Below are 27,020 nucleotides of genomic sequence, written 5' to 3'. Positions count from 1 at the left end.
TTCTGTACAGTAGCTGTGATCTGGGAGGAATCTCCCTGTGTCTGCTCCACACACAGTGACAACAACCTGCTTTTGTGGGTGGGGTCTGACATCAGTGTGTGACACTGGAAATCTGGACATGATCATTACCAAGGCCTGGAGTCAAGGCCATTAGCTCCACTCCCCCTCCAGTGAATTATGGGTCGTCTGTCACGGGGGGCCCAGTGTCCGAGACCTGTCATAGTGAAAGATGAAGGGGTCCTTGCACTCTCCAATGAGCCGTCCGTGGAGATGCCCGCGACAAACGACCCATGAGCGGAGACACACCTTTCATCAGTGAGAGCGATGGGAGCAATGGGACGACCTTGTGTGTGTGTGTGTGTGTGTGTGTGTCTGTGTGTCTGTGTGTATAAAGGCAGTGTATGTATTTGACCTGACCCTTTAAATACCCTTCCCCCTTCTCCTGAAATCCATATTTTTCCTTCTTCCTCAAGGTAGAAAGGCCTTGGGGTTGCCCAGGACATTTTCGTGCTCCCTGCTGACAGAAATGTAATCAGACACCTCTGTCTAGTTTAAGAGCACAGTATCAGTGATTCATACAGTGTGGGCCCTCATTATATCGCTTCTGTACTGTGGGAACAGAAGAATAAGACGGATGCAGATAATTAACTGTGCTTTTGCCAGACTGGCGTGGCTTTATGTATCTGTATCTGTAGAAATCATGTCCATATTTGATGATTCTGCACCTGAGACTGGAGTTTGCGTTCTATTACAGATCTGCTGTCAGCATTTGCCTTTTATTAACCACAAACACAAATATTCCCAGGTGTTTTTAGTTGCCTTACCCCAATTAGACTTTAGCCATAGTTAATTTGCTATAACCAGGGTTTACCCAACCCTAACCACACATTATTGCCATGCACAAATATTGTATAAAGCAATCATTTTTAAAATCTTGGCATCAGATTAAAAACAAATGTCGGTGTTTAGCACAATCTGGAGTTGTCATTGATATTTCTTATAGTGTAGAGTCACATAATGTACCTTTGCAACAAATTCTACCTCTGCACAACTTAGAGTGTCATGATTTTTTGTGTCACAGTGTGTCTTTTTGAGACCATAGTGTGTAGTGGTGTTGTAATATATTGCAGTCTGTTCAGTGGTATTCCAGTTATTTAGTCCACCCCCATACAGTTTCCACTGTATGTAGAAACATTTGCTCTGCAGTGAGAGACTAAAATAAAAACAGGCCACAATTAAACCTTTTAAGTTGCTGTCATTCAGCAACAGAGAGGTTTGCTTAGTTTGATCTGGTGAGGTGTAAATGGCAGCATAGCTTTACAGTTTTTTTTTAAATCATCACTAATTAGTTCCTTTACTTAATTAATTTTGATTTAATTAATGAATTTTTCCTCCAGAATAGATGTGTGACATTTCAGAGTGACACTGTATATAATAGGCTGTATGTTATTTCTGCCCATTTGTCCTTGATCTACGTACTTGGGCTACTAGTTTAATAATGATTATATATCACAACAAATCCCTGTTCATTTACTGTATACAACATCTTTTTTCATTTTGTGTAATAACATGCTACCTGCCATGGCAGCTAATTTGGATTCAGGAAACAGAAAACCACAGATGTATAAGAACGTGATTCATAAAATTATTTTGTACAGTCTCTGGATACACACGGTAATTACACCCAGAGTCAAAGCAAACAATAACTAAGGCACGCGTACCCCCTGGAGGGCCGCGCTCCACATGAATCACCAGAGTGCCGAACATAAGAATTATCAGTTTATTTACAAACATACAGTATATCCTGCATGTGTATACATAAATATGACCGTTTTATTATTTTCTGTCTTAATGCATGTTCTGAGGTAATAAGTAAAAGACGTGTATGCATTCATGGTGGTTGCGTGTGATGTAATCATTTGTTTACATATTCCAGGTATAATTTTTCATCCTGTCAGTGGGAGCAGAGTAAAAATATTCCCTGGTGCGGTTTGGGGCTTTTCAGAATATGTAGCAGGAACTCCCGGCAAGAGGAAGTGGCACTAACTAATGCGCTTATTTGGAAAAGTGCAGCCAGAATTCCCCCCTCTTGTTTGGCAGTAGACTCCGCTGTTGCACTGGTTTCTATTAGGATTCACTGACTCTCTCCAAGACTCTTTCTGTGGGTCTTATTTTTTCTATCTCCTTCTCTCATTTCCCCCCTTTCTGTCATACAGCTTGATTTCCTTTCTTCTCACATCCCTCCTTCCTCCTCTGGTACTTTCTGTCATTATCTCAGCCTCTTTAATTACAAAAAAAAAAACAAAAAAAAACAAACAAAAAAAAACCCTGAGACTGAAACTCTCCCTCTCTGGTCATCCTTCTCATTTCCATCACTCTTTCCAATTTCCAACCCCTCTCTCCATCCTCCTCCACCCTTCCTCCCTCTTTCTAACTTCCCCTCCATCTCCTCTCATTCTTCATGCACCCCTCCTGCACCTCTTTCCCCTCCTCTGTAGCAGTAGTGTGTGTAGACGGTGCTGCAGGACGCTCCGGGCAGAAAAGTAGGCCAGGATTACTCTTGCTGGCTTGTCCCCAGTGAAGCGTGCGTTGCATGTGTGTCTGTGTGTGCCTGTGTATTTGTGAGTGTGTGTGTGAAGGTGTGTGTTCAGGCCTGGGAGAGTGTGGGCATACAGGCTGGCCAGCCAGCAGTCAGCCAGCAGTCAGGGTAGAGCTGGGCATATGGAGCCTCAGTATTGGGCCAGCAGGTATTTTTCAGCGTCTGCTCTCTCCTCCTTTGTTTAATATTTCCCTGCTTCTTGGCGTCCTGGCCGCAGAATCTAGTTTGTGCTGCCAGTACAGACCTACAGTACAGTTCAAGCTCAGATGGAATATCACTTTTGTCAGATGTATGCTCTGAACATCAATGTTTAAAGACTGAAAAACAACAACAAACAAAAACAAATGAACAAAAAAGTGCCACCTTTTCAGCATGGGTTTACAATCAGTTTGAATTATTTTAACAGGATCCTGCAGTAGGTTCAGGTGAGCTGTTTAAACTAGAAATAATCACACAAACACTCGATTGATGATGAGAAAATCTGGGGAAGTATTGGAAAGCTGTTTTAGATGTGTCAGGATGTGCAAGGTGTTATTTTTCTTTTCTAATTTATTGGCACAATTTGTGACTTTAAAAATCTATTGACCCTGTGGAGCTACGGGACATTTTCTCATTTTAATGTCTGGATTTTTAAAATGTATTACAACATACTTGTGAGATATGTTAAAACTGCGAGGGGGCAAGGCAATGCACATTTATACAGCATTGTTAAATAATAAGGCCATGTTTTTACATTAGATGTAAAAAGACATTAATTTATATCAGCTCATTAACAATGAGCTGATATAAAATAATACCCATAAATACAACATCAAAAATATTTTTGAATATCTTGATATAAATAAATATGCGTGAACAGGAGAATAAAAAATACAATGTGGTTAGAGTACAGGGCAAGATGTGTGTGATTAGTCATACATTTAATTTGATAAACTGCAGTGGCAGCCAGGAAAGTTTTAAGCCTTGATTTAAAAGAACAGAGCGTTGCTGCAGACCTCTGCTCAAGGGTAAGGGGGCAACTGTCTGACGTTCTGGCAACAAGCTTAATTCTTTTTTTCAGATACTATATGGTCTTGATGATTGCACACACACACACACACACACACACACACACACACACACAGAGCAGCCCTCATTTCCAATCCTCATCGCCTCAAACTTAATTGTTCTCTTAATTAGGTTGCAGAGCAGTGCTTATGGCTTCAGGGAACATGTGTATGTAAAGCAAGTATGTGAGTATGTGTGTATGTATATCTTGTGTGTGTGTGTGTATAGGTCTGTATACATGTATCTCTATCACCTCAGTGTATTGCAGTGGTGTGCCTGGAGGAGGTAGAGCTCTGATCTGTGAGCACGAGTAGTTCCACAGAGAGAGATGCTTGCCAAAACCCAAATTCCCCTGTACAATCTGACACTCACCACCTTCCCCCCTGCTGAATACCATCCTCTCTGCTGTAGATAGCATCATTCTGTACTGCTTTTCTCTCAAACTGTGAGACTTAAGTTGCTTTTTTTGTCCGCTTGCCGTCCACCTATAATATACTTCTTTTCATTTTTGGCATTGCTGTGTGGCATAAAATTTTATCCACCTCATTTAACTTTCTTTTTGCCTAATTTAACCTTTTGCACCGTGCGCCACGCTGGATGCTAGATTCTTTACATTTTAATGCTGTAAAACACCGTTTTGTGTCAATTTCTTTCTGCACATCTGTGTATATAGGTCTAAAACTCCTATTGGCCAAGATTTATGCATTAAGTTTAGGATATTTTAGGGGTTTACCATTTGCTTTGAGCTTCGAGGTATAGAGGCCACAGTAAAAGTAACTCAGCAGCACCAAGAGTCTGTAAAGATTCCCAACTTCGCTAATCACCACCCTCCTCTGAGAGTCACCATCATAGCTATCTGCTATCTAACATAGCTATCTAACTCCCTTACCTCTCCAGTAATCCCTACTTTACTGGGGATGAGGGGTTTGCTTGCCTATGTGATGCTTGGGGCTGTGTTGCTGGAGGCATCAGCTTCTGTTAGCGTCTCCCAAGACAAATTTAGTGAGGCCAGACTAAGAGCTGTTCAAAGGTCTGTATGCCGTGATGTATGTGGGAAAGAGAAACTTAAGCCTGTATACTGAGGGATGAGTCAGGCCTGGGAAGGGAGATCACAGGATAGCATCAGGGCCTTGCAATTTTGTTTGATCAGGCTCCGTCCCACCAAGGTATTCTGGGACCGCTGCCATGTAGGCTCACCACCACAAGGTGACATGTAGCAGTCTGGTGCATTGTAAGCTGGGCAACACTCAAAAGTGAGGGGACTTGGGGATCCTGTTTCTTCGCTATGAAAACTAGCAACAAACCTCTGTTGTGGAAGGAGCCACATCTTGTGTGGTGTAGGTGAAGGAACACTCAGCTGGATGATATCTGGCCCACCTCTACACACAGGTCCAGGCCTGGAACTAACCCCTGGATAGGAAGCTACACTGTCCTTTCCCTGAGAAAGGGAGATCATTGAATCTGCCTAATTTGAATGAACCCTTTTGCCATGTAAGACAAAACTGTTGTCACAGAGCATCTAAAGCAGATTACTGAAGCAATCTCTCAGTCTGTTGCTTTCTGAGAATTGCTTCTCAACGTTGCCCTCAAATTGTCTGCCGTATCATCATTGTCTGTCTAGTACAAAGTCATTCCTGTACAGTAATTCAGCTCCCTGGTGGAAATATGATTAAAAACTTGAAAATGTGTCTCCCTCCAGGTGAAAGTGTTTAACGTAGGGTAGCATAGCTGCGCAGGTGAAAGTGTTTAGTGCTGGGTAATGCAACCTCTCCCGGCCCCCCGCTTCTGCAGCTGCGCATAATTATAGTTTTTCTCTCTCTCCCTCTCTCTTTTGATTACTTCCCCATGTATGTGCAGATTAGCCAGGAAAAGGACATGTTATACAGTATAAAGTACAGTGCGCTCTATTAATCCCCTCACTCAAATAACCTCACTACAGCCAGCGTTATCTTTTTGTAATGGCTAATCAAAAAACTGTTATTATTATAAGTAATTATTACTCATAATAATCCTTTATGACATGTTATTTGTTATTCAAGAGTGCTGGATAGTACTTGTTCCACTCTGATGGTAGTGCAGAAGATTAAGGTAAGAAAACCCAGTGAAACCTCTCACGTGTCCCAAAAATTCAGTTAAAGCTTAGACAACACAATAACGCACTATGACGCACTATTTTCTACTTATATTTGTTCATTCTTTAGTGTTTAAATTAGTTCTGCTTCCTGGCTGGTCTCTGTGTATACACAGATCTGCGTGTATAACAGGGGGTGGAAGGTTGGGAAGGGGGTGGTTCCATCAACCTCCAGCCTGTAGCTTTCTGCTGGCTAATTAACCATCATTTTACCCAGAGCCTGAGCTGCACTGATGGGGGATAAGCTAGCCTTTGACGGGGTAAGGCAAGCGTGGCGGCTCCTAATCAGGGGGCCTGCAAGTGGGGCGGAAAACACCTGTTCTTGGTACAGGTGTACACCCCAGCACATGGTTGCACTCTTCTGCCCTCGTCTCTCCCTCCCTCCAGCTATCTCTCACTCTCCCTCTCCTTTTACACAGTTGCTGACACACATTTCCTACACTCTCTTTGACTCACTTTTCTTTGTGCTCATTTTTAGCATAGCTTCATCTGCATACACCGAGCTTGACCAATGCTAAGGAATAATCCTCCTTAAACATCTATTAATGAAGAACGTCTGGGTTTTTGTATCCATTTTGTGGTGTTTTTCCTGTTCTCATTAAGATATTTTTATCTTATACTACATGATCTCATTCTGAAATATTCACAGTCGGTTTTACAGCATATACATTTTTTGAAAAATTAACTGTAATCATTAGGTTTTGAAATCAGCGGTACACTAAGAGATACTAATTTCTGCACCCGGTGGAGTCTCATTAAACCATATTTCAGTGCAGTCAACAAGGTCACAGCTGCTGTCATTGACATTGCCAAATATTCACAAATGAGCAGGTGTGCTAGTTACATTTCTCTGCCCCCATGTCCGCCTTTGATTGAAAGCAACAAGTTCATGGCCCCTTCACTTGGGATTGTTGAAAGGTCTTCAGGGAAATGTAGGAATTAACTAACTGAGGTAGAAATAGAAAGGGTAGGTCAAGGAAATGAGGACACACCTAAAAAATAAATTCTTAATTGCATTTTTTTGTCATCAGAATTTAGCCATAATGTTATGTCAGGCAGTGAAAACCAAAAAAATGTGAAAGCTATTAGCTATTGTACCTTTAGGATCGCTTAAAAATTTAATGTGGACATGAGTTGTGAGCAGTTCAACTAAAGAGTTTTCCCTCTCAGATTGTTTAAAGGTCCATATATGTATATATATATGTATATATATATATATATATATATATATATATATATATATATATATATAATTGAAAGTGTTAAATTAGAAAAAAGTCAGTGTAATTTCTTTCAATGATAAATTGGCTAGGCCAGTATAAGCAGATTGTGGATATGTCGATATTTGTGTATATGTCAGTTGATAAGTAACAAGAAATTGAATGTCAGTGTTATGAAGTTTGTCTACCAATGAGTCCTGGCGAGTTGATTTTTCCTACCTGATGTAGAGGTAATTATTGTCTACATTATGTTTTAATATCAAATCAATAAAAATTAGCTAATATATTATGATCACATTTTGAAATTGATATCTGCCTCAGAAATCCAGTGTTGGTTTCACTATACTGTCTTGTGTTTGCCCATTTCTTGGCTCCTGGACTACTGGATTAGGAATCACTGCTGAAAACAATTACATGATGTTCTTATCCAGAGCGAGATACCCCGAGTGAAACGGCAGAATTTATGCAGAACAATAATCTCAGAATATAGAGTACATAGAATACTAAACTTTATTTATAAAGCATTTATCTAAATGTGCAGGCTTACAAAGTTTTCTCCTGGAAGACATAAACGTAAAATTAGCAAAATACATCAAAGGGACATAAAATGGAAAATCTAGAGAAAATGGCTTAAAGAAGGACCACAACAAATCAGACTTTTATGTTGCTGTGGTCAGGGACAATGGTTTATCAAACTGTTTGTGGACAAAATTAATGGCCAACATTGATTCTGCATAAGCAAGCTGTGTTTGGTTGTAGTGATCAACATGAAAGAAAAGTTAGAGAGAAGATTTTGTTAATCATTTAAACTTGGTAATGTTTCATAATGTTTATAACTCATGTAGTATTTGTATAATATCCAGGCTGTTCTCATCTTGAATGAGCAAGTAGTATAAGTAGTGATGTTACTGATGTTTTCAGGGTCTTGATGACAGGTCATTAGTATTCTCAGAGAAGGTGTATATGTGCACGTCTACATTGTCTCTTCCACCCTGAATTTCCTTCCTCTCCTCTTTTGTCTTCATTGGAAACAGCCTGCATCTTGCTTTTCACTGAAGGAAGCAGTGCATGGATAATATGGTTACGCCGTTACTGATGCATAAAGCTGCGTGTCTGGTTCTTGTCAAGACCTTGCCACCAAAGTCAATTTGCCCATGCCCTGGCAGAATGTAATATTTCTTTAATCAGATCAACACGGAAATTACGTCGGTGGACGAGAGGAAATAATTAAACTCGGGGCTCCAGGAATAATTTCACCCTCTGAGCATTACTGTAAACCCCATAAAAAAACAAAAAACAAAACAAAAAAAAAAAAACAAACAAACAAAAAAAACCAAAGCCAACCTCTCCTCCCTCTTATGCTGGATGAGATAAAGAGGAAACCAGGAACGCAGATAGACGGATGAGATTTCATTTAGTCAGCCTCTGTTTTCCCTCCAGCCTTTCAGCAGGTTCCTCTCACCCAGTCTTCCACTACTACATCACCCATTATCCAGCATGATGTCCAAAACCGCTGTGAGTTTCAGCAGCAAGTGGTTTAGTTTGAGGTAGCACTGACATACACTGAATACACTTAAACATTAGTGAAACAAGTCTATAAATTTGGTGATTCTCCTCTCTGCCAGAGGACACAGAAATCAAATGGAGAAGGTGTGTGTGTGTGTCTGTCTGTCTGTGTGTGTGTGTATGTGTGTAATGAATGAATAAGCCTGTTGCTTTGTGCAGCTCATAGATTTGTTGCTCCTTGTTCCACCCTGTGTAAGGTTGTTAACTGTGACGCTCAAATGAACCAGACCAGACCCCTCTAATGGCTCTTATTGGATCTTGCTGGGAAGGAAGATTGGCCCCACCAGGGTTACTACCGCCACATCCCTTACCCATCATGCCTCCCTCCCTGGATAATACCAGGAGAGAGTGACAGCGAGGACACAAGACCCTCCTCATGCCTTCACCAAGGTCATTCATAAACAAAAATGCTTGCATAGAGAAATAGTAGCCTATTTCTAACAGAGAAGCAACAGCTCTGGAAACAATGTAAATTCATTTTTGAGAGAATATCAGCAGCTTTTTTTGCATGTATATATAAGCATACGCTTTAGAACTCAGAATAGAAGAGTAGAGGTTTATTTTTTCCAGCGAGAAAAGTTGTTTTGAGGTCAAGTTCAAAGTCAGTGCCAACCAACAATTGACTGGCAGTTTCGATAAATCTTCCCACACCTGCCATTAGTCTTTGATTATGATTTTCAGTGTAGAAAATCAGGCGGCTGTTCAGGAAACAGTGTTATCGCACTCCTTAATTATCTACCAAAATCTGTTTTTCAAACCTACATACCTACGATGCCTAGTTCAGAAATCTGGTTATTGAGATGTGAGTCATGCAATCTAAAACCTCTTACTGACTGGTTGGTACCTATCAGATTTGGCTCAATTCATTCTCATATGGTTACTTCCAGACTGACCTTTCATACTGAAAACTGAGCTTGCGAGGTTAAGCCTAGCTGACTGAGGCTCCTACACGTCAATACAACTACAACTTAACACCCCCTGACAGTCTTGTTTTTTCTGACCTCTAGTGGTTTGAGGTTTTATCTTGCTGCAGTGATGTAGACATGTACTTCTGGACACTGTGAAGAAAAACCTCACATGAGCCCCTGTTATTAAAAGATCATTTGGTTTTGAGGGTCAGAAATTGAAAGAAAACAGCAGGGAAACAGCTGAGGAGAGAACAATTATTCTAATGATGTGACCCAGCTGCAGACATTAGCAATGCTTGGTGTGACCAGAGATGTAAAAGACTCGAAACTGTGAATCACAGAGGGCAGTGAAATACAGTTGTTTTTTTGTTTTTTTTTGCCTTGTGTTAAGTTACTCTTAATCACACATTTCCTTTCTTAGCAACACAGCACATACACACACACACACACACACACACACACACACACTGACTGCAACAGCCCTAGTGTTTTATATTTGGCCTTGCTCAAGGGGCCCTTGATGGCATTTTTTAAAATAGAGGAAAGCATTATTCATTCACTCTCCCCACAGCACCTAATGGGTTTGGTTACGACCTGTTTGCGTTGTGTCAAGGTGACTGCAGCTACACTGACGCTCAGCTGCACTTGATACATCTTGTTAGTAAATGAAGATTAAGTGTTAGCAGGAATACAACACAATGCACCTTGATCAGGCTCTCAAATGGAAGATTAATTTACTGTTCTCTTGAATGAGCAATCCTCGTGGTCCGTAATTATTTAAGTTCCATTTTGGGTTAATTATGGTCATTAGCATTATGTGTTCTAAGTGAGGGGCTAATTTTGAGAGAAGTGGCTTGAGATTTAACGGAAAAAAAGGAAGGAGGAAAGAAAAGAAATCCCACATGAGCCTCTGAAATGAACAGATCATTTGGTTTTGAGGAGCGGAAATTGATAGAAAACAGCAGGGAAACAGCTGAGGTGGGAACAATTATTCTAATGATGTGACAAACACAGATGCTGCAAATTAGATTTAGTTTAGCATAGGTGCTCCCCTACCAGTTACTATTGGGAGGCTGAAATTGGTGGTGGTGTGTGCATGTCTGTGCATATGAGAGCAAATCTTATTCTTTAAGATGGAAAATGCAGTGCACCTGTGCTGAAAAGCATACCTAAGATGTTCTTAACAAAATCAGGAAGTTTAAATAGTAAGACACATACCTACAAGTTTGAAAGAGTAAAATATGTATAAAGATGGCTCTTTTGATCAAAGGCTTTATTTTCCCCATTTTCTCCCAACTTGTGATGTGATCGTAATGACAGAAACGCAAACTATGTATATCACACCTGAAGCAAACTCTAATCAAATGTGGATTCTTTGCTCAGTGTAGATGCATTCGGTGGTCTCCTGATATGAAAAAGTTTGGGAGTCCTTGTGCAAACAGAAGATGAAATCATGTGGTGTGCAGTGAATGGAAGGTTGCAAGGGACAGGATGATGAAGGCTTGTTTGGCTCTCCTCGTTTCTCCTCTGTAGAGCAGCGCAGCGTGAGGAAAAGCTTGTTAAAACCCTAATAGTAGCTATCAAAGGCTATTGATTATCTTTCCCGCCCTGTTTGGGTGACAAAGTGAGCATTAGCTGGAGCCATAGAGAGTTTCTTAAGACACGTTTCCTCAGGGACTGCCCAGTCCCCTGGGCTGTCCGCTACTGAGATCACATGCACACACACATACACACACACACACACACACACATACACATACACACTCACTTGTGTCTCTTTTTTTCAAAGCTAACACACTGCTATCCTTTCACCCTCCTGCCACCAGATAATCCATTTTACAGCCAGGGATCAAACACTGAGCCCTCTGGCTGTGTGCTGCAGTGACTACTGTAACACACATGCGTGCATGCACGCACACATTAAATCAACCTTGCACACACAGCACTAAGTCCTCAGAAAGCTCTGTTAGGCAAGTTTCCTGCCCCATGCAGTTCATAGGTGGTGTTTTAGTAGGTTATCTTTTTTCCCTTTTGACTGTGATGCATAAAGAATGTTGTCCTTGGAGAACCCTAAATGAACGTTGCACTAATACAGAGAACAATGAGAACTCTCTTGCAGGTCCTGGCCAATGATGTACAGAGCAAGCTGCATAGCCAATGAACTCCTACTCCCATTCTTCTTGTTTAAGTGCATTTCTCCTCCAATGGTTTCAGAACACTCAGAGAAATGCAGTAAAGTATGGTAGAAACAGGAGAAGAGGTTATTTGAGGCAAGTTATACATAAGGCATTATAACAACCAAATTAATGGATGTCTGTTAAAATATTCATGCGATTAACCCCCAGATTTAGGGCGGGCTACATTCAGAAACTCCAAAATGGTGTGTTTGTGTCTTTTTCGCTCGACTGACCGGCATTTAGTTTGCAGACCTGAAGATGTCAGACTGCTTTGAACACACTTCCCGTGCTCAGCTTTGTGTATGAAGGACTTTGACATTGTAAAATCTGTGAATTCTCCACTCAAGAGTATATCTAAGGCTGCGTATTATGGCACAAGGCTTCATTTGTTGCTGTAATACAGGAGGAATACTTTATGTACCTCATCTGTGGTCAAGTGTCAAATCCTTGCCTCACTGACTCATGATTCACTCTCTGGTTTATATGGTGTTTACCAATAGATATTGGGCTTTGTTTTAACCTGTTTAGAATACCAGATGGGGGTATTTACTCAGTGAGCTTAATACAGGTTGTCAGCTTTGTTGTCAGTGACAAAAAATGTGCTAAACTGATCCATCTCATATGGAGTTTTGGGATGACTCTAAATCATCAGAGGATGCACAACAATGGATGTTTCTGTAAGTTATAGATAGGGAAACCAAAGTTCAGACTCATGAGATCAAAATCAGCCAAACACAAGCAACGAGGGGTGTTCACTCTTTTTTATCATATTAGTGTGACTGTAATTGAATCTTGGATTATATTAGATCTTGTTCATGACTTTGTGTCTCCTCACTGTGCATGGACTGCATTCACTTAAAGAACATGGACTTTCAATCCATAAAACCTGTGTGTGTCTTGGTAACACCACCCGATCTACATGTTTATATTCTTACTGTATATGTCGTGGGAAGCAACAATCTGTATAGAACAGACATTGCTCAGCTCACTGTGGCGTGACACTGCAGATGTATTTAGTAGCTTAGTAAAAGGATATTCAATTTATTCATGATGGAAACCACAGGGTTGATGTGTATGTGTGTGTGAGTGTGTGTGTGTGCATGCGCATGGTGAATGTGGAGTGAACCATGAAATGAAAACACCCTATAACCATTCCACTGCATCTCTCAATTAGGACATCATCTATGCAGAGGGAGCATTCATGAGTGGCTCCTTCTTTATTTACAATTACTCACCGCAGTGCAGACAAATATGGAAAAGCTTGTGTGATCCACCCTGCAAAATATCCAGGGAATAGAGAAAACAAAACAAAACAAAACAAAAAAACAAACAAACAAACAAAAACAAAAAAAACGAAACAAAAACAGACAGATGTAGTGTATAACAGTGTTGCAATATCCACTGCAACTTGTGGGCTTGAGACTCGTCATGCTTAATAGTTAATATCAACTGCCAGGAAGTCTGGACGTACTGTGTATACTGCACAAATCCCTTACAAAGAGAGGCGCTCTGAAACTTTTCAGCTCAGCTGAGTCGATGCAGCATCACTGTGGGGCTCATGCCTTATTGAACACTAGTTTTTGTATGCCCACCATCCATTTTGAGTCCCTGTCCATAGTTTAAATGGCACTCTTCTGCAAACTCTTCAGTGTGAAGACACTGCAGTCTCTACATCTGATTTTCAAAAAGGTGATTTTTGGTTAAATGTTACAAAAGTAAAAACATAGTCTCTCATGCTTGAAGTAACATGAACATCTTTGGTATTACATTAAGACCAAGACTTACTACTAATGTTAACCAACTCTGGTGGGTGCCTAAACATTCACTAACCAAGAATAATATTGCTGTAGTTGTGTTACGTAAAAAACTTAACATATCTGCGTGTCCTGTGTGTGTCCTATATACCCTGATTTATGAAAATGTTATTAGCTGTAAAATAGTTTTTAAAAAAAGTAATCTGCACACAACTACTTGCATCCTTTTCTCGCTGCAGAGGATCTGGTTGAAAAGCTCTGTGAACAGTCTTGTGTACAGAATGGCAGATCCCAAAAGACAGTTTTAAACTCAGAACCGTCCAGGGATCAACAAAAGGAGTGGTCCATACTGGCCCTTCATCATCCATTAGGCTGTGTGGAGGGGAGGGAGCGGTGCGGTAAACATCGCCAAGTCCAGGTGTTGACGTGCTCCATAAATTCCAGCTAAGAATGTAGCGGTCCATTCAGGCCTCTTTAGAAATGCAGGGCCACTCTATTCCTCTGATATTTTATACATGAAGTGAGCCATTTACAGTCTGATGAGCAAGTCTGGCTTATTAATGATATGGCCGTGCTCTTAGGGTGTCGGGCGCCAAGCAAATACTCATGTAAAATTAAACACGATTTGTTTACATAGCCGCACAAATCAGACCACTCTGGGGCTTTGTTACAAAGCCTGATCAGGGCTGCGAGCACCGATTTCAATTAGTTGCGAGACACTTTCTGGAGCTCACATGCGGTTTTAGGAAACAGCCGCTTGAAACTCAGTTTAAAAAACATTCAAAATGCTCTAGAAATGTGATACCTGTTTGAGTTTGAGTGTTTTTTGGCTCACACATCTGCTAAAGGATATTCAGCTTGAATGATGTCATAAGTCTAGCAAAGTCCTGACAAGACTAGAAGGCTGAATTATTTAATGATGGCTCCACTTTTGTGGAATTATTTTAAGTATTATAATTGCAGCTGGGTTCGCCTTGGCCTGCTGGAGGAGAGAGAGAGTTGGGGCCCTGTGGGGAGCGATCAGCATCAGTCAGTGGGATCAGGTTACCATGAGCACACCAAAATACTCCCTTAATGATGGCCAAATTGAAGGAAAAGTATCAACCTGAGCTGAGAGTGAACATAAGACAATATTTCTTTGCACGGTGAGGCCTGCATAGATGGTCCCTCTTATGGCCTTGTGAGCTGCAGACGTAGAAAAACACAAAGCCAGGTTTGTCACTGATATAATAGCATGCAGTTTTCATCCTAATTGTGTGTCCACTCAGTAGCAACTTCACATGTAAATATTTTAAGATGCATATTTTTCAAAAACTTTTTAAGAGACCTGACCTTTGTTTGTCTCATATTTCCTGTTTCTAATCCATAGAAATCACTGATAAAAGTGTGAATGTGACTGTGCATGGCTGTGTGTTTTGGCTTTTAGCTTGTTGAAAGGAGCGATTGAAAGTAGTAAAAGAGACGGCAGAGTTATTTTCACACCTGACGCCGGTCCAGCAAAGTGTCAGAACATGACAGGCCGGTGCATCATGTTTCCAACAGAGACAGACTTGACAGGAGATTATTTTGTCATCAGGTGCAATAAAGAGCGCCGGTCGGTATGAGCTTAAGAGTTCCACGTTACAGCTGGGCCGTTCCCCATCTCATGCTGCTACATGTTAATTAAAACGAAACGAAACAAAACAAAAAAAAACAACAACAACAAAAAAAACACCCAAGTGATGCCAACAAGAAATCTTGCATGTCACCGCAATCACGGCTCGATTAACCAGTGCTGGCTGTGAATTAAGACGAAAATATTCAGTTGAAAGTGTTGTGGAAACCCAGGCTGAAACCACCATGTTTATTCTGCAGAAGTCGTTAAGTCCCCCCCCCCACTCTGCCTTGATGAGAGAGAATTATTTTTTCCACCAGTCAAACTTCATTAGACACATTCAGAGGTGACTGTGTTTTTGACTCCCTGGAGACAAAGGGTTTAAATACCAGTGCAGCTGTAGAGAAAACAAGTGTGTTTGTGCATCAAAGGTTACCAGGTTTTATTTTGATTGGTGGAAGTGAATCATGGGTGCTTAATGAATGCTATAACCCACAGCTGTCCCAGAGTACTGTATAGACCACTGAACTCCTGGTAAACTTTGAAATCTGACTGTGTCTCTGTGTCTATGGATACAACTCTTCCACCCCTGCAGCATTTGTAAATAAGACACTGACATACCTGGTAAAGAGAGGGTTAAAAATAGATTCAAGAACAGAACCTACTCGGTTGAAGTGCTTGTTTCTCAAACTTCTGTGATGAGTTTGTCATCCTACTCAAAGATAATTATGCAGTCTGGGGAAATTATGCCTACATTGTGCTCTTGAGGAGATAATTGCAGCGCTGAAGCCTATGTATCACATGAGGATCGAGCCTCATTCCACAAATTAAATGCATGAATGTCACTAACAGCCTATGTATATTTTCAGTACTCCTTGTATTACACTGTGTAAGTTCCTGTGTTATGGCATATTTCCCTTGATGATAACAAACGAAAAACAAAATTATTGTGTTAATTGAGCTGTTGTCAGGAGATGAATAATCACGCGTGTCAAATTCCTCACGGGAAAACAACAGTCAAAATTAACTTAAAGAGAGAATGTAATTTCCATAATTTTCATTTTTCAATTTACCTTTTTTTTTCCCTCTTCAATGTGCTGCAGTTTCCATTAGATTTTACAGCGAAAAATTACTAGACGAGAATAGACTTGTTAAACAGATAAATAACCTGCTCAACATTAATGAAGTCCTCAACTATGAAATCACACTCCCGTCACAGGTGTGAAGGCAGGTTGTGATTTAGGTTGATGGACGACTAATCAGGAAATCAATTAGGCCTTGACCCAGAAACGGAGACAAAAGGGGAAAATTATTTTCTTTATTTCTTTCCTCTGGCTCTTTCCTCTCTTGACTTAGACCCTCTGGTGTCTCTGATTGGACAAGAAAAATCCTCTGGGTTTTCAGGGGTTTCTCTTACAGAGTACATTAGAAGGCAGCTCTTATATTTCATAAATGTAAATTGATCTATTCATCAAATTTGATACGTAGAAAGAATAATGTGATCAAATATATTTCTGATAGATAAGTGTGTCCATTTAGATTGCCATTTGATTACAGCATAGCTAACATAACTGATATTTTTCTTTGATGCGACAAATTATTTCCAGGTACTTTCTGCAGGTAGTTAATAAATTACTATTAAGTGTTGAAATGAAAAAAATCAAAGTTCGTCAGTCAGTGTCTGTGAAAGAATTCATTCTTTAAAAATATTATCTTGGGACTTGAGACCTTCCTCATTTGTCTCTGTTCTTTTATGATTAACCTCTCCAAATCTCACAGTGCACCCATCAAATTATTCATGATAGTTTTAATCACATCAACAGGCAGTTAATACCTGGGATCATGGGATTTTCCTCGGTTATCTGTTGGGGCAGACGGCAGGATAAACAGCCACTTCTCCAGGTTGCCAGGTACCTTAGGCTGTGGAAAAACAGCTGGGTGGTGGGGTGCAGTGATCAAGACACTCCTTATATATACACACACATACACCATCTCGTATGAGTCTGACCTCTGGGGGTCAGACATAAAGGCTCACCTTTTCAGCAGCATCCACTTAGAGCTGAGAGAGAAGACAGCCACATTATCCATGTACCATCATATTCACTTTGTATTGACGGAGTCAGACAGAACAAATATGTCTTTATGTGGGCTGAGGTAAAAGTCTCAATGAGGTTTCTCTGAAGACTGATAAAAGGGGGTGGGGTGGGGGTTCAAATCTGGTGTTAACAGTTTGACTGAAGTTCAACCATTCTGACATAGATGACATAATTAGTTGCTTTTATATGGATACTGAATTTTTGAGGTAGACATCATATATATATGTTAATTTTTTTTAAATAGATCAAGGATATATTTGGCAAAATCCCTTAGATTTGGTTATGAAAGGAATTATGACCACGATATGTACTGACTGGAACATTTTATAGTTAAAAATAAACTTGTCAGTGCTGTCTGGTGGAAAAACTGCAATATCACACAGTTTGACTTAAATAAGTTGTTACTTATTGTCTGATATCGCTGTGATTTGATGCATAAAACTGATGCATGGATGTGGCTTTGACAAAATGCACACAATACCTTTAACCCTATAATTTTGTGCAAAGCTGGTGGTAGTGCTAACACAGTTGCTCTGCAGTTTCTGTTGGGCCTGTTTGGTCATTTTGTGGCTGTCTGACATCTGTTTGTGTTTCTGATCTGGTGCCCCTGTCAGCAGGACAGTGCCCAATACAAAAACATTCATACGAGTGTTTTGTGATTTGTTATCTCTGTGATTAATGTTTGGTGAAGTGTTGGCATCTAAAGATCTTCGGATAAGATTAGGGGAATATTGCGGTCATGGTAAAAAGGCAAGTGTGGAGGATGTGGTTTCTGTTGGTCAAAATCAGGCACCGAGTTGCACTTGCACTGCTCCATGCGGTAGAGCTGACGTCTACAGTATACAAATGTGTCGGTTGGTTACGCTCACTTCAGAGGTGTCGGGTTGTGTGTTTTCCAAACTCTGCCCGAGGGAATTGGCAGTTGGTGCATTGGCACCGTTGGTTGTTCATGTCTTCAGCTGGAGATGCGTGTGTGGTTTGCCCTCTGAGCTGTTATGTGTCAGTTTTTTGTTACTGTAGACATCTCATTTCAATGGCGTTTTAATACTCAGAACGTGGGTGTCCTCATGGGTCTATGGGCTAATGTGTGCCCACTGTAAATACAGTATAGGTTGCATTCATGCCCTTCATTTCTTATCTTTTCTGTCTCTCTACTTTGAGCTAATGGTGAATGTGCCAAAAACTTTCTTTTTGCCCTCAACACATCTTTGGAACAGTCCTTACCTGAAACAATTTACTTTTCTCTTCTGGTGCACAAAGCTTCTTGGTGTCTCTCTGAAGAATAAACTAACTTAACTGATCATTAGGGTTAACATACTCTTATGTTCAAGTGAAAACTGCACAGTTACTACTGGAAAAGAATGATCTTCAATCACATTTGTGTGTTTTTATGGACACACACATTAAATAGACAAATAGTGAGATTGACACATTTTCTACCTGTTGAAGACGCACTGTAACAAGAATTGAGTGAATTCTGGCTATCACCAACACTGCCCAGGGAAAAACTTGCTAAATTGCTCAAACCACTCAGCTTTTGGCCGTGCAAAAGAAGTGCATTCGATTAAACTTATTGAAACATGTTACACTGTCCAGGGTGATTTTGGCTTACACCTGAAAAACAACACGTTCATCCCACATTGCAGTCTGTCAAAGACACTTCAGATATATTATCACTTCCAAACGAGAATTCCCTCGGTCCCTGTAAGTAAACCTTCCAAATCCCCAGCTCTCATCCCTATTTTCCTCTCAAAAACGAGCATTAGAAGGATTGCCCTGCTATTGTTGCTCCCCTTGGGAGCAAATCTATTTCTGCAGAGATGGAAATTGTCGGTCCCCACAAAGCTGCTGACACACTCTCAATGGAGGTGTCAATTCTCGAGGCCTCGCCATTGTGGACTGGATAATTTAATTGGAGAGGCACGACGGTGTGTCCCCGGTCGGGGCATTCAAATGTTGTATCACCGCCTGTCCCAGTGCTGGCTCCTCTCCTGCTGCGGAGACTCAAGATTCGACTCCCCCCTGTCCTTCTCTCAGATCCCTCCCTCTCCTCCCTATGCAGGTGGGAGGAGGGGAGGTGGGGGGTATACATCGCAGACCCTGGCCTGTGAGAGAACCCTTTGTTGTGGGTGGGGGTGGGAGGTGTGTGTGTGTGTGGGGGGGGTCTGAGGCAGCTTTGTGGCCTCAAAGTCTCAGAGTGCCTCTTCTGGAGAGGTGCAGGGGAGGAGGGTGAACCTGTGCCGCCATTACCTGGGAGTCGTCTTGGGGGCAGGCACAAAATTAGTCAGCAGATAATGAAGCTGTCTTTGATTGCAGGCTGGGGTTGGGGGTTGGATTGGGAGGGGGGCAGCACGGGGGGACGGAGCCTCCTGTACAGGGGGCCTCCACAGGGCATGAGAAGCATGTCTTTGGAGGAGCGCCTGCTGTCAACGGATGCTCTGTTTCTCAGAGATCCTGGCATAGTTTAGGGTTGAAAGATGCACAAGGGTTGGAGAGGAGCGCGGCCGAACACATTCCTTTGTACGCCTGCTCCAGGTGAATGGGGTTCAGAGACAAGTGGTTAGACAGACATAGGCAGACAAGCACACACAAATCTACTAGGTGAACACATAAAGATGCATATATGTGGTCTTCTCGGCTTCATTTCTGGTGGCACTTTGAAATGTGGAAAAACAGTTTTTTTAAACTTTTGCTTTTCTTGTATTAACACTGAAATATGGCAGGTCATGATCCACCCTAACGGTTCAAGCATTTCTCTTTTTTTGAATCATAACATGAATTGTGCTGACTGTTTTTACCAACTTTCATCCTTATCTGTGTGTGTGTGTGTGTGTGTGTGTGTATGTGTGTCCATGTGTGCGTCCCACTGCACAGTTGTCCCGACAACCTGCGTGCCCCGGCTCATGGCTGCCCTCCAAGCGCAGACAAAGCTGTCGTCGAATGAACCAGGCGTGTGTCCACTGGACCTGAGGGGTGCCGCCACCAACTAACAAAACACACAAAGACCCTCGCCCCTAGCACTGGCCCTCACCCCATCGTCTACCCGCTATCCTGCCCCTCCCCGCACGCCGCTGCCTGCTGCTTTGTGCCTGCTCCAAGAAGAGGAAGTTCCTCTCATCTCTTTCTCAAGGTAGCCCTGCCACCCATGCCCCTCTTTTTCACACAGACAAAGATTCGAATGGGCTCACAAACACACACAGAGAGACACACACAAACGGACACACTCTTCAAGGTAACACAGTTCATGTGTTTTTTGTGTTTTTTCTGTGTCTTTGCCAAGTTAGTTTTGACTTTAAAAGACGCACGAGCACAAAACGCACACTGGAAAATATTCAAATAGGTTCAAACGTCTGTGACCAGCTGGGCATGTTTCAGTCTGACATTGTGCAAATTAGTACTAGACGTGTAAGATTATTTTTGTATCACAGGAGGGTCATATTCCTGTAAGGTAAGTTTTCACTTCATCTTAACACACAGATGATCTCTCTTTCAAAGAAGAACAAACTGACCTATGTTGCCTTTGACCTGCTGAGGTAAAACTTGCAATTTAGTATTACTTTCCCATAAAGTTGGGTGTCTCATAAGGAATAGATAAAGAAATGGTCAAAATAGAAGCAACAGAAGTTCAGATGTCCTTAATTTTAGTGCCTAGTATGGGTCAAGCCCCAAAAACACTGCATCCTACATTTTCCATGATGGCATCTTTTTGTTAGACTCTTCGAGCCTGGTTAACATCCATGTCTTTGCCCAAACATAACCCTGATATCATCACTAGGCTTGGTTTTTTTGACTTGACAAAGCTCATCCACAGCCACAGAAGACATTTTACAGGTGTTTTCACAGGCTGAGTCATACTCCCGACTAGAAAACTGAACTTGATGTGTAAAATTGGTGGAGTTTCCCTTTAAGTTTTCTGTTTAAGGAGAGTGCAGATTCCTCAGTCACATCAGTAGGACTTACAAGTGAAGAAACTGTTCCACATCTAAGGACACATTAGATCTGTCAAGTCTGCTGCATTCAAAATGTAAAGGGTGTAGACAGGCTGTGTCAAGTGGTGAGTGTATGTTCTTTGGGATGTCAGTTACTCTATAGTATGAGATGTGACACTGAGCTCACGCATTTGTCACAACAGTGCCATGTCAACTCATAAGCATACCTGTACATAACGCGCAGTGACAGATCATTCAGGGCTCTGTGTTGAGCCAACTTCTGTTGTGACCATTCGGGCAAAACTGAAGAAATGTGTTAAATCTCAAGTGACTTAGAAGCGCTTCCTCCTCTCACTTTAGAGGCTGTGTCTCTTGGTCTTGTGTTTTTCATTTACCTTTTACCAATTATGAGGATTATTCAGTCTATAGCTATAAATGCTACTGCTGTAATTGATTTAAACATGGCTTGCCTGTTAAGTGCAACTTGTCTGAAATAAAACACTGACTAATTCAAGGAAGATTGCTCCTTCTTAGTCCAGGTGCCATTTTGTAATGAAGCATTATAAATAGTGTTTTTGTTCCATAATTTTCATTAAACCCCATCTACTAACTCAAGTGCAAGGCCACATGTACCAAGAGTGTCCTTCAGTCTCCATTTGATTTAATTGTTGTGTAAGTGGTATTTTAATGGAGCTGAGGAGGGGCACAAACGTTTTGAGACATTGAAGCGTTTAGACCTGGAACATTTGTTGTCATCATCTCTTGAGTGTATGCAAGAATTGCCTCAAACAAAATGACTAAGTGCAAAATGTCTGGTTGCTGCATTGCATTGTAGTCTGGTCTACAATGCTGGCTGCTGTAGATGTAGAAATGTCTGTGACTGTCTTGTCTGTAATGGATTTCTTCCCACTTGACATTTTATTGTGAAAAATGACAGTTCTGATTGTCTGACCCCTCATCAGATTGTCATGTTGTGGCACCAGTGATGAAAGAACATGATGCAAGAACTTCTAAGTTTGATAAATTGTCCAGGAGAATGAGACAAATACACCAAACAAAAGAGTTTAGAAGCTTCACAGTCAGAAAATGCATTACCAGTGACATGCTGTGGTACTGCAGTGTTAAAGGCCATGAAAACGTCAATACGTTTTGTGCCATAAGTTATGGTATCCTACATGAACATAATATTTCTGCCAAAGCTAGAGGAGTTTTTTTATTTGACATGAGAGATTTCTGTTTATCTGTTTTACTTATTGTCTGTAGCTGGGAGGGCTGAGTTGGAAACTTAGCATTTGTCAGTTAATAGGTTGTTGTGGTCATTGTCTTTCAGATCTGATTAAATGACACCCACACAACACATTCCTAATGAAGCAGATTAGGCAAGTTTTGGGTGTTAAACTTTTAAACTCTGATTGTTGCTTATTTAGTCATGTATTGTTACAGAGAACTTAAGATTTGAAACCACGTTTTAGAGTCTTTACAGATTGCAGGATATGTGTGATATTCATGAATCAGTTTTGGTGGCCAAAAACTGAAAACAATCAACAAAAATTCAGGAGTGACCTTCAACTCCTCAGTGAAGTGTGTTCCCTCCCTTTGAAGCAGCAGTAAAGTTTCTACAGCATCAGCAGTATAAGACCAGGCATCATCTTAAAACAGGATCTCTGTGATGAAGGTTATCCAATAATTATCTCACCAGTGATGTCATGAAGGTGGATGAAAGGGAGTGAAATACAGTTTGGACTCAGAACAGGGCCTCCAACCTCTTAATGAATATGACCTCTAAGTCCTTCCCACAATTCCCCGGACTCTCATTCCCCCTTCTCCAAAAAAACCTACAGTGTTTAATGATTCCAAGGACTCTGGGGTGAGCTCCAACTCTAATCAATGAACCCCATCTAGGGGGAGCCGGTATCCCTGGTGACGCTGTTGCCAAGACAGTTGTGCTTGGCAACCCAGGTTCACCATGGTGATGAGTTCCCGTTAGAATAGTTTTTTTTTTTCCCCCTCGATGAGGAGCGCCTGGCTGAACTGGCAAGGCGGTGTCATTATGTAAAGTTTTTCCCCCCTCATTCACCGTGTCTGCTCTTTTTCTGCCGAGAACAACAGAGTTTGAATATGTAACTTGTTTGTTTGGAGTTTTCATATTTTGTTTACTGTGTTGGCAATAACCTTGTCAGTCATGCCAAAAAAGGAAACAAACTGAAAATTAAGAGATAGAGTTCAAAGTAATAAAGAAACAAAGAGGCAGAAAGGGCTGGATGAGGTGGGATGACCAGAGAGGAAAGTGGTAGAGAGTCATCAATTCTTCTTTATATGTTAAAAAAAAACTGAGCAGAACTGAGAATGAATGCAGCAACAGAGCTGTGCTTTGTTTAGGAAAAGTATCTAGTCATGTCATCTGCTAAAGCGTTAGTGGAGGTGAGGAAGGATATTTTGGAAATGGAGATGTCTTACACAGTCTGAGTTGCAGTGGCATTTCACAATAGCACCTGGGAAAATGTGCAGCTGGATTCTGCTTTACTTTTTGTTTTCCCTGTTGCAGTAACTTTTTCTCCTCAGTTGTTTTTTTTTTTTTTTTTGGCAACGTTGCTAAATATGTTTTTTGCTCTCTGATAATCTTCCTAAAAGACCACATGATTTTAAAATCTTTGTTATGAGCATATGTTTGACAATTTGCTTTTAAAAGACAATTTTATGAACTTGCATACTTGCCTCTTTCTGTGGCATTCCCCCCTGCTTTGTCGTTTTGAGAAGACTAGAAGGCCCCCCCTAAGAAAGGTTTAAAAAATGGAGGGAAGAGCATTTTCCACTGCTCTTCTCATTGATGAAATGTTTCCTCTTCCTCTTCAATTATTCAGGCCGTTTTCATTGGAGAACTCCCACTGGCACCCGGTGAGATTTGCATCCTGATTTATTTGTCATATATCCTTTATATCTCTAAATTCTTTATACCTCTCCAGTGGCCCTATGCATCTTTCATGGGCTCCTCAGTTTGCAGGCCAGATCCAAACACATTTTACACGTCACGCTGCAGCTGCAGCTGCAGCTGCAGAACAGCTCGCCTATTTCACCTTGGGTGTGTAGAGTGAATGAAAAATTTATTGTCTAGTGTCGTTAATTTTTTTCTCCTCACACCACCAAGTTTTTTGGTGTTGTCGGTGGCGAGAGTCGCCACCTCACAGACTGTTTTACCCTACTTCCCCTCTCCCTCTTTCCTCTGGTTTGTGTTGAACTTTGAAAATTGCAAGAGAAGCATCTCTCTGACCTGGAAAGGCTGTTTTTGTTGAGGATGAGTGACTGACACAATTAGGTGAATATGGAAATTATGTTGTTGATGCTACCCACAGGGCAAGTCGAGTCAAGACAAATTTATTTATGAAGCGCTTTTAACAAAACAAGTTCATCACGGGGGGAGTTTTGAGAAAGTAAAAACTTCATTCACAAAAATTAAACAAATGTTAAGACATTTTTCAGTCATATTGACAGTTGTTTGACTTGTTGAGACCCCTGACACTTTGTGATTGACTTTTTTAAGCAGGTCATTGCTAAAGAGACTGTATCAGACAGACTCACATCCCCCAATTCTTTTTTGGCCAGACTATTTCCTTGTTTATTTATGCCATTGACAGACAATAGTAAAAAAAAAAAAAAAAACCCTGAGGGAGATAAGGTTGTGACACGGTTAAATGCGACAATGCTTTGAACTGGCATCACACAGACTTTACCCCCACACCAAAGAGCATAGGGATAAAGATAAACATGTTTGTAATGGTGTAAATTTAAGTCTCCATTTGGCCTGCATTGCAGTTACTCTCACCCACGCAGGACGGCATGAGGGAAAAGCATTCCCAACTGATTAATTCCCCAACAATTATTCCCCTATCTCCCTCTGTCTGTCTCTGTCGACATGCTGCCACTCCAAGCCGTTCCGCAGATTTTCATTTCCCTAACTCGGGCACAAGCTAAAGGACCACATATGTGGCACACAATGTAGGAAATACTTTCGGCCTTTTCCCCCTGGTTTGGGAGCGCAGTACGCGGAGACAGATTGTGATGCTGGAATGTGCCACCGAGCCTTACAATCTCCATCTGCTTGGACAAGCCGTGGTTGAACGGGGTGGGGGGTGGGGGTGGGGTGTGACAGAGGGATGGAGAGACAGAGAAAGAGAGAGAGAGAGGGAGAGAGGGGAAAGGAGGCAGAATGATGGAGTGGCTATTAAATATACAGCAGGCAGCGAAGAGCATGCAGGGTGTTGTTGGGAGGCTCCTGCATTATGGTGGCGCATCAGTGCTCTATCTCCTCATTTCTCTTTTTCCTTCTATTTTAGTTCCACAGCTCCTCAGCAGTGTCTTGTGTGTTGCCCTGTCTTTCAGTTTTTTCCCCTAACATTCCTTTATTTTTTGCACACTCTTTCCCTCTTTATCGTCCCCTTTCTTTTTCCCTCCCTTTGTAATTTCACCTTCTTTTTTGCTGCTGTCACTTTTTCTTCCTGTACTGGCCGTCTTTCCTTACCCTTCTTTCTTTCTTGTTTTTCCTTCATTTCTTACCCCCCCCCCCCGTATTATCGTTAATCCCTATCATCCCTCAGATTTTATACTTTCTCCTCCTTGTTTTTCACTTCTTTTCTTTCTCCTATCTTTTTAAATTCCATTTCTTACCACTGGCTCTTTTTCCTTTTCTGATCTGTCTCTTTTCTTCTCTTCCTTTCTTTGTAGCTGTCTTCCTGGCTATTACTCTCTGTCGTCTTTCTTTCTTTCTTTCTTGACATGCTGCTCATTGGGATGTAAGGCCACCTATGTAACATAAATCAGAGATGAATCCCGCCACAGGGTTTAAATGGAGATGTTTTATTAGAATAAGTCCTGGAGTCCTTGGAGGTGAGAACCAGTTGATGTGAATTGAGTTGGGGCTAACCTCAATGTTAATTCAACCTTTTATGGAACGACTCTGGCGGTTGTGAGCACAGGCGCTGTCTCAGGCTTTGTGACAGCTCGCTAACGCAGCTCCGCTGAGGTGTCTCTGCCACATTTTCTCCCCGTTTGCCATCTAATTCACACGTCCCTGAAGTACACTCCAAAAAAATTGGATGGTAAAACATTGTGAAAACATCCTTAGATGACAGTCGTACCATGGCGAGGGATGGATGGGGCGAGTGAGAGGGTATGTGGGTCATGTATCTGTGTCCAGATCAGTTGGCAGATTTTTTTCCCTCTCTCTCTCTCTGTCTCTCTCTCTCTCTTTCTTTTTCATTCCAGAAGATTTCTTCATCAGGTTGGAGGGAAGGCGGCCTTCTGTCACGAAACACTGTGTGTGCTGTGTAGGGTGGGTGGTGGTGGGGTGAAGTTGTGGTGGGGAGGAGGCGGGTGGGACTCGTGGGGTGGGGGGCAGTGAAGCAGCCTGACTGGAAAAGCGTGTTCGGCTATTTTTAATTCATGGGATACCACCTGGCTAATGGTGTTTTTGGATCCGCCGGCTCCCCGCAAGCCCAGAACAGAACTTGTTTCAAATAATCAGGCCTCCACCAAATGCGCTGAAATTATTCATGCAGCCTGCATTACGAGCCGTTGATCATAATATTGGAATATTAAAACAGTTCGGAAATGTCAGGTAGCATTAGGATGCATTGATGCCAACCCAAACAGCTCATGTAACCTATATGGAGAAGTAAGATTTTTATTTTTCCTCTTTTGGGATTTTGTAAATAGCCATATCGAATGCACACATTAAAGTTACTCACATAAAGGCAGTATAGAAATACAAATGCGTGTTACATTTAGCAACAAAACAGAAACAATAATGCTGCAGATTATTTGAAACATAGAATATTGTAAACATAAAATACAAGACAGACAGAACTTTTCTTTTGCCAAACATTAAGAGGCTCTGTACTGCCATTAAAAACATACTGCTGTGTCTAAAATTCTCCCTCAGTGGGTCATAACAACATTGTGATGTCAACATTACAGGAAACGTTAACATAGTCATGCTGAACTTA

At 41.4% G+C, this 27,020-nt stretch overlaps 1 long non-coding RNA gene across 1 annotated transcript in view; it reads left to right on the top strand.

Annotated features, from left to right (window-relative positions):
• The window catches only part of LOC127143437 (uncharacterized), a 97,841-nt gene that overhangs the window by 46,701 nt on the left and 24,120 nt on the right, over positions 1-27,020 (top strand). Inside the window, exon 3 of the long non-coding RNA XR_007814843.1 lies at positions 19,967-20,222. This is a non-coding gene — a long non-coding RNA (uncharacterized LOC127143437). The remainder of the gene's footprint in view (positions 1-19,966; positions 20,223-27,020) is intronic.

The sequence above is a fragment of the Lates calcarifer genome, linkage group LG16_LG22 (assembly GCF_001640805.2).
Source record: "Lates calcarifer isolate ASB-BC8 linkage group LG16_LG22, TLL_Latcal_v3, whole genome shotgun sequence".
Lineage (NCBI taxonomy): Eukaryota > Metazoa > Chordata > Actinopteri > Centropomidae > Lates > Lates calcarifer.
The sequence above is the reverse complement of the archived record's forward strand: the minus strand, read 5'-3'. Positions and strand labels throughout refer to the sequence as shown.